The sequence below is a fragment of the Ovis canadensis genome, chromosome 14, assembly GCF_042477335.2.
Source record: "Ovis canadensis isolate MfBH-ARS-UI-01 breed Bighorn chromosome 14, ARS-UI_OviCan_v2, whole genome shotgun sequence".
NCBI classification, from domain to species: domain Eukaryota; kingdom Metazoa; phylum Chordata; class Mammalia; order Artiodactyla; family Bovidae; genus Ovis; species Ovis canadensis.
The window spans coordinates 72,999,142-73,007,966 of record NC_091258.1 but is presented as its reverse complement, the minus strand read 5'-3'; positions in this window follow the sequence as shown (position 1 = coordinate 73,007,966).

Here is an 8,825-nt window from a genome sequence, read left to right as displayed (position 1 = left end):
TCATCATAGACTCGATGGACAGGAGTTTGAGCAAGTTCTGGAGATGGTGAAGGGCAGGGAACCCTGCCTGGAGCAGTCCATAGTGTTGCCAAGAGTCCGACAGGACTGAGCGACTTAACAACAACCCATTTCAGTATTCTTGCCTGCGAAATCCCATGGACACAGTCCCTGGGGATCTCAAAGAGATCTGACTGAGCACTGCGACCATTTTATATTTCTCTTTGATTCTAATGCTCATACAAGTAACCAGCATCACTGAAAATAATCTCCTAAAATGAAATCTTTGTAGTCAATTTACTACCATGCTCATATAAAACAGGGTGGGCAGGGGTGGGCGGGGGTTGATGTGGGGTGGTGGCTGGACCCAGAAATATTCCTGCAATTAGAATTAATTTAAGCAGTTTAAGTAAACAAGAACTGGCTTAGTGTACGGATGACAAGCTGGAATGTGAAACATATAGCTCTTAGTAACACCTCATAGTAACACCCAGAAGGAGAAAAATATCTTGACATTCCACTTGTTCAAAGATCAAGCTTATTACTCACTGCAGCAGCCCAGTGACAATGCACCCTGAGGGGAATGCAGGCTGGAGCAAAACAGGTACCATTCTGAGCTTCCGACATAGTAGCCTTGGCAAATCAGGAACAGCCTCTCGGGCCCATCGTCCTCCTCAGGAAGTCCAGGTAAGTTTAGGGGAGTCTCTCCTGGTTTTCAGATCTCCCAGTTATGGGGTGATGACCCCAAATTTTATTTGGCAGGGTATTAACAGTTAAAAGACACAGGAGGATCCTGGTTGAAAGATACTGGGATTTGCTCAGTTGAAAGCCACTCAGTGACACTTCCCTGGTGGTCCAATGATAAAGAATCCACCTGCCAGTGCACAGGACACAGGTTTGATCCCTGGTCTGGGAGGATACCATGTGCCTTGGAGCAACTAAGCCCGAGCAACACAAGTACTGAGCCTGTGCTCTAAAGCTTGTGCTCTGCAACAAGAGTAGCTATAGCAGTGAGAAGCCAGCACAGCAATTAGAGTAGTCCCTGCTTGCTGCACCCAGAGAAAGCCCACATGCGGCAAAAAAAGGCTCAGCACAGCCAAAGGAAAAAAGACATTGAGTGATCTGGACTGACCAAAAACAGGAGACTCAGAATGCCAGTCTCCAACCAACCAGCCACGTTTATGTATTTTATGTACAGAATTTATAGCCCCTGCTCGCCGCAAGAGAGAAAAGCCGGGGCACAGTGAAGACCCAGCACAGCCAAAAATAAATTTGTAAAGTTATTAAAGAAGAGAGAAAACATTTCCTGTCATGAGAACTGCATTATTCTTTATAGAAACTGTTTCTGTTCCATGCTTATGATGCTTATGATGACACAGCTTCAACTACTTTTGAGAAAAACTTGTTTTTATCATAATATATGTCATATACATATAAACATCATAAGTGAATACTTCCTCAACGTAATGGAATGTCAAAAATTACTAGATGATCACTTGACAGTAATTAGGCAGTTTTAGTTTTTACTTACAAATTATATGTTCTCTCTTTTTTTTTGCTGTCTGTTTCCAAAAGCTCCGTCAGATGTGAACAACAAAGCAGATTACAAAATAACATCCTGAGAAGACATTACGATCTATTTTCACCAAAATTATCACCAACTTTGCACCATTTATAAATATTTCTATGTGTATTAACTGACTGAACTCAAGTCCTAAAGGAACTTTCTTCATGTTTATAGGGCAGCTACTATGTTCCCTGTCATTGTCTTATGTGCAATTTCACATTACAAAAGTCTCAAAATAACCCACTGACTTAAAACGTAAATTGAACTTTAAATCTCAGTCACAACATGTGGACAGAAAAAATAACGCTAAGGAAAAAACTTGAAAAAACAAAAGAAATAGGGTAGCTTGATTTGAGAGAATCGCATTGAAACATATATATATTACCATATATAAAATAGATAGCCAGTGGGAGTTTGATATATAACTGGGCATCTAGAGCCACTGCTCTGTGACAACTTGGAGGGATAGGTTGGGGAAGGAGGGAGGGTACACATGAATGCCTATGCACGATTCATGTTGAGATATGGCAAAACCCATGACAATATTAAACAAACAAAAAAAACTCAAGAAAAAGGAAATTCTACTACAGCTGACAATGAACTATGGAGCATATTTATTAATTCTATAATGTTACCCCATGGACTGCAGCCTACCAGGCTCCTCCGTCCATGGGATTCTCCAGGCGAGAATACTGGAGTGGGTTGCCTTTTCCTTCTCCAGGGGATCTTCCCGACCCAGGGATTGAACCCAGGTCTCTCACATTGCAGGCAGACGCTTTAACCTCTGAGCCACCAGGGAAGCCCCTATAATGTTACTTCAACATTTTAATATGCTTTGGAAAACTGGACTTCTATTTTGTATTAATATTAAATTTTTCTAAATAGTACTGTTCATTAGGCTAGTGTAAAAATATCTTAAGCAATAGATAGTAAATAGTAATTTTTCTGTTTAGTAAAACAGATAAACTGTAATTTACTACCATCTTCAAGGCAGTGGCAACCCAGTCCAATACTCTTGCCTTGAAAATCCTGTGGACGGAGGAGCCTGGTAGGCTGTAGTCCATGGGGTCGCGAAGAGTCAGACACAACTGAGCTACTTCACTTTCACTTTCCCTCAACAACCGTATAGAACAATGGGACATATCTGTACAGCAGGAAAAGGAATGTAATAAATTCATAGCAGGAGTAAACATTCAGTGTTTTGTTAAACAGTCTCACTGTGGTTTCTCCGATGTTTGACAACTGATACCTTTAGACTTTAAAGCCAGCTGCTTCCTATGCTGCCTATCTGGGCAGGCTGAGAAATTCCCATCAGTTGGAAGTCTATAGTGCTCCAACTAGAAAGCTTCATCAGTTAACAAACATTCTCATAACACATCATCTGTCCCAGTATCCAAACCAGATTTTGGGTTTGGTTCATTCTTGTGCTTTTGGTGACTTCAAAGTAACAAGAACAAACATGTTGGGGATTGAATATATGAAATCTCTAGCTTATTAAACCAACAAAAAGATTCCACCATGTAGTCTGCATTCTCAATGATTTCTGGGACCTCCCCGGTGACTCAGGGATAAGGAATCGGCCTGCCAATGCAGGAGACGAGGGGTCAATGCCTGGTCCAGGAAACTCTCACATGCTGTGGAGCCACTAAGCCCCTGAGCCACAACTGTTCAGCCAATAATAAATAAATAATCCCAAATAAATTATTTCAGAATTCTCCAAGGTCAAACTGAGATACCACTTATACCTTAGTTCTGAAGTTTATTTCCTAATAGTTTACATGTTTATTTTCCTATTTTCACTTCATGTAAATCAGGTGCATACTATTGGTTTTATTGGGAACAAAGGAGGACATTGGGAAATATCATACAGGAACATCCATAAACAGGGGAATAGGTTTTAGGGGGCCAGAGTCTATAAAAGCTCCACTATGGACAGAGTGTGGAGAGAATAACTCAAGTGCAAATTATTAGTATATACTCCCCAAATTAACTATTCTTTGATTTCATCATGAAAATAAACTCTAATAGATTCTTTCAACCTTAAGAGCCTTTGGGGCATTACTAGGTTCTCCTATGAAGAACTGAAATCGGATAAAACTGTGTTATTTGAAGAAAAATGATTGTTGTGAATAAAGAAATATTGATTATATGAATGCATGTAAATCCTTCAAAATACTAATTTTTCACAGGACATTCCTGGTGGTCACAGGGATCCCAGGTTAAGAACCTGCCTTGCAACAAAGGGGACTCAATCCTTGTTCAGTCCTTGGTTGGGGATATAAGATCCCACATGCAGCAGAGCAACTAAGCCCAGGTACTGCAAAGACAGAGCAGGCATACTCCAGAGCCCCCCTGCCAGGATGAAAGGTCCTGCGTGATGCAAAAAAGATCTCGTGATCCACAATAAGGCCCATGGGAGTAAAATAAATAAATATTAAAAAAAATACTGATTCTGCTTCCTTTGGGTATATAATCAGAAGTGAGACTCTGAGATCCTATGTATGTTCTCTTTTTAATATTTGAGGAACCTCTGTACTGTTTTCCATGTACTATTTACATTCACACCAACCATTCACAAGAGTTCCTTTTTACCTGTATTGTGCAAGTATGTGGCACATGCACGTGATTTGGAATGACATGGAGAGAACCCCACTGCACTGGCAGCAAGAAATAGCAGCTGCATCATCTCCAGAATAAGCCTTTGTACTCCAGATTGCTATGGAGCTGATGGTCCTCAGAGTCTACGAATAATCCTTTCCTGTGCCCGTGAGTTAAGTCGCTTCAGTCATGTCTGACTCTTTGAGACCTTATGGACTGTAGTCCACTAGACTCCTCTGCCCATGGAGTAGGTTGCCATGCCCTCCTCCCGACTCAGGGATCAAACCTGCGTCTCTTATGTCTCCTGCATTGGCAGGTGATTCTTTATCACTAGCACCACCTGGGGAGCTTGATCTTTCCTTACATCCTGAGATTTAACGGCCCCTCCCTAATGAAATCCCTCTGCCATCAAAGTTTAGCACCATTTTCCTTCTAGGTTGAAAGACCCTTATGAAATTTCATCTGGTTCAACACACTCTCCACACATTCAGTGATAATCCATCCATCGTGCTACGCAATCCCCAGAAAGATTCCAAGGTTTAACAACTCATGCATCTATGATGGAATAATACACATGAAGGTGCCCGAGCAGCAAACAGGATTCAAGACAGCTTTTTATCAGTCACAGTGACCTCAGCCAGCCCCAAAACTGTCATCTCCAAACTCTAATAATAAAAAGATGTGTATGCTGGTGCACATGTCCCAGTGAGATTTCAACAACTTGCAAAGATACACTCCAAGGTCTTGTTTCCCTTCCAAATCCATCAGAAACCTTCTTCATTACAACTCAAAATAACAGAAAATACTAAAAAATGACCTTCAATATCATCTCCGGGATTTTACCAAGTTATTTTTAGGTTGCATAGTGATTCGTGTCCTTCCAAAAGACATCACAAAATTCATTCCATGGAGTTGATGCTGTGGGGAACCTTCTGGATCCCACCTCCAGGACCAATGCACCCATCCCTCCCTATGGGCTCAGCTCAGGCCTTGATTCTAACACATTGCAGGGTGACAGTCGTCTTCCAAATTCCACGTCCTTCCTTCCTCCACAGGTGTGATCATGACCTTCCCAATCAACCAACACACACAAACCTCAGTCACAGCATCTGTGTCCCACGGAAACTGAGCTAAGACACTGCGGCATGCCCACCCTTCCAGGCAACCCACAATTAGCCATGAGCCCACATCCAGGTCCTCCAGTGAAAACTGAGATCACTCTTGTCAACAGTTCCACACAACGTGATCCCACAACTGTTGCAGGGAAGAGCCAATTCTGATTCCAAGTTGGAATGGTTTCTTTGCCTTGCTTGTCACTGCTGTGGTTATTGTAATCATCCATAATGGCTGGCCTCAGAGGACCCTACCTCTTAGCCTGACTGTTAAACTAAAGTGCCTTTGTTGAGCTCACAGGGGGATGCTCTGACCTCCCAACCTGTGAATGGCTGCAGGAAAGAAGAGATGAACACAGGAGGCTGGCTGTCCCTGAGATGTACTGCAAGACTGATGGCCCTTTACTGATGGCCCTTTTTACCTTACTTCCCCACGGCCTCTCCCTCTCGATCCTCCCTTCTGACTTTATTTCCTCACTGCTTCTTTCTCTGGTTTCATAAAAGAATCTGGCATCCAGACACCAACAAGATGGCTATTTTGAGATATTAGTTAGCCATCTTCTTGGTCGGCGGGTTTTCAAAATGAAGTCCCATTGTTTGCCTCAAGAAGTCGTCTCCCCGAAGCACTGGCCTCTCTCGCAGGCAGCAGAGCGAGCCTGAACTGGGTTACACCACTATGCTTGCAACACACGCATACACCATTCATAGGGCTCATCCAGAGGCCGAAACCTGCCTCCTCTCACAACTCTCCTAGACCCTCGATAGCTTCCTCTCCACTTTCCCACATTTTTTCACCACTTTTCTGTGCTCTGTTGAGCAACAGGGATAAACAGTAGAGACCACTGGGCCCGGGCAACACACAGAAACACACAAGCCGCAAATGCAAGGGCACTGGGCACTCAGTATGGAGACCAAGAAACTGGCCCTCCTGGGAAAACATGCCAGGAACTGGGGATATCACAAAGTTTTAAAGGTCCTTGAGATTCGGCTTGATTGAGCTCAGTGAAGAAATCACATTGAAAGGCCCCAATTTCACTGCCACCTGTTGTCCCTGACTGACCTAGTTGGGAGATACCCCAGCTCTTTAAGGAAGCGGGCCTCCCTCATAGCCCCTTAGATTCCAAAGCTTCTGGCCACTCTAACCACAGTAAAATCAGTATCCCCCACTCTGAGTAGATAAACTGCTGAAAGCAATGTGTTTCCCCACTACAGACATTATGAAGTCTCCCATTAACAGGATTACCAATCCTCACAGGCTTCCATTCTTAAGACCTTATTACCCAATCAGCCCACATGTTGCACATCAAGACCTGAGCCTATTAATAACCCTGACTCTACATCCCACACAGCTGTGTACAGCACTCTTGTCACTGGCTTTACAATTCTAGGACAACCTCCCTTCTCCGATTAATTTTAATTCATGAAGACAACCCACTCCTACTCAACTCTATCAAAGGTCTGTTAGCTAGAAGCATTTTCAACCAACTTTTTTATCCCTGACAGTATTCCACCAACAACATTCCCACAAATAACCAGGCCTCATTACTTGACGCTAACTGCTCCTTATCCACCTGCCCCACATAATCATCTTAGGTTTAGTGTAGCACTGACAGTCAACCTTGATGCACAAAATCTAAAACTATCCCTCAAATGTCTTCAGATTCTCCGATCTTGTAAGATATTTTCCCAGTATTATACACCAATTTACTCTGCACTTGCCAACAGTCCATAATTCAGCATTATCCACACTCGGTCTCACTGACTGGAAAACTACCAACCAAAACTCACTTCTTTAATTCAAATAAAACACTAGTATCAGACCAAAGAGGCGTCCCAGATGGCTCAGTGGTAACAATCCTCCTGACAATGGAGATGCAAGAGATGGGGGTTTTATCTCTGAGTCAGAAGATCTCCGGGATTAGGAAACGGCAAACCACTCCAGTATTTTTGCCTGGGAAATCCCATGGACACAGGAGCCTGGCGGGCTACACTCCATGGGGTCTCATAGAGTCAGAAATGTCTGAGCATAGAGACCATTTTATATTTGTCTTTGATTCTAGAGCTCATACCAGTAACCAGCATCACTGAAAATAATCTCCTAAAGTGAAGAGTGTCTGTAGTCAATTTATTACCCTGGTCACATAAACCAGAAAAGGACAGTAATACGCCTCCCTAGCCTCTTTCTGAAAGTGAAAGAGGAGAGTGAAAAAGTTGGCCTAAAGCTCAACATTCAGAAAACTAAGGTCATGGCATCTGGTCCCATCACTTCATGGGAAATAGATGGGGAAACAGTGGAAACAGTGTCAGTCTTTATTTTGGGGGGCTCCAAAATCACTGCAGATGGTGATTGCAGCCATGAAATTGAAAGACAGTTACTCCTTGGAAGAAAAGTGATGACCAACCTAGACAGTATATACAAAAGCAGAGACATTACTTTGCCAACAAAGGTCCGTCTAGTCAAGGCTATGGTTTTTCCAGTGGTCATGTATTGATGTGAGAGTTGGACTGTGAAGAAAGCTGAGCACTGAAGAATTGATGCTTTTGAACTGTGATGTTGGAGAAGCCTCTTGAGAGTCCCTTGAACTGCAAGGAGATCCAACCAGTGCATTCTGAAGAAGATCATCCCTGGGATTTCTTTGGAGGGAATGTTGCTGAAGCTGAAACTCCAGTACTTTGGCCACCTCATGCAGAGTTGACTCATTGAAAAGACTCTGATGCTGAGAGGGATTGGGGGCAGGAGGAGAAGGGGACAACAGAGGATGAGGGCTGGATGGCATCACTGACTCAATGTGAGTCTGAGTGAACTCCAGGAGTTGGTGATGGACAGGGAGGCCTGGCGTGGTGCGATTCATGGGGTCACAAAGATTCAGACACTGAGCTACTGAACTGAACTGAACTGAACACTCGAGAAAGAACTCCAGCTCCCCCACCAGTTGCAAAGATGAAATTCTAAGCTAGCTCCTGAACAAGTGTTTTGGTATATTTACAAAATAATCAAGTGCCATGTCTCAATTATGACTTTCCCCCTATAAATTACTATATATTTCCTGCATGATATATGTTACCTCAGGATTTTACACTGAAAGGAAATTAGACCATGGGCCTCTCAAGGTAACAACTGAATTTACTTGGGGAGGAAAGGCTGGGGGATTAGGAAGTTCTGAAGTGACCCGAGACCACAGATATAGAGTAGAGGGGACCCTACAGGCGGAGCTTAACAAGATTGAAACGCAAAAAACAGTACCTCACTATTCCCCGGGGAGTCCGCACCTACCAACTCTCGGCTTCAGGAATTTCTGTAAACTCACCTCCTTTGAGTGGAGACACCAGAGACTCCCAAGTGTTAGGTTCCAGAGGAAAGAGACAACGAAGGGCGGAACCTAGGACACAAGCCTGCCTCTGGAAGTGTGAGAGGCTGATCGGGGGAGGGTGGGGCCGGGCGGGGGAGGGCAGGGCCCTCCGTTTGGTTCCAGAGGTATCTTATCAGGGTTAAGTAGTACTTGAGGGTCCCTCAAAAAGTCTCGTATTGCAGCATTGATTGCTCATTGGTT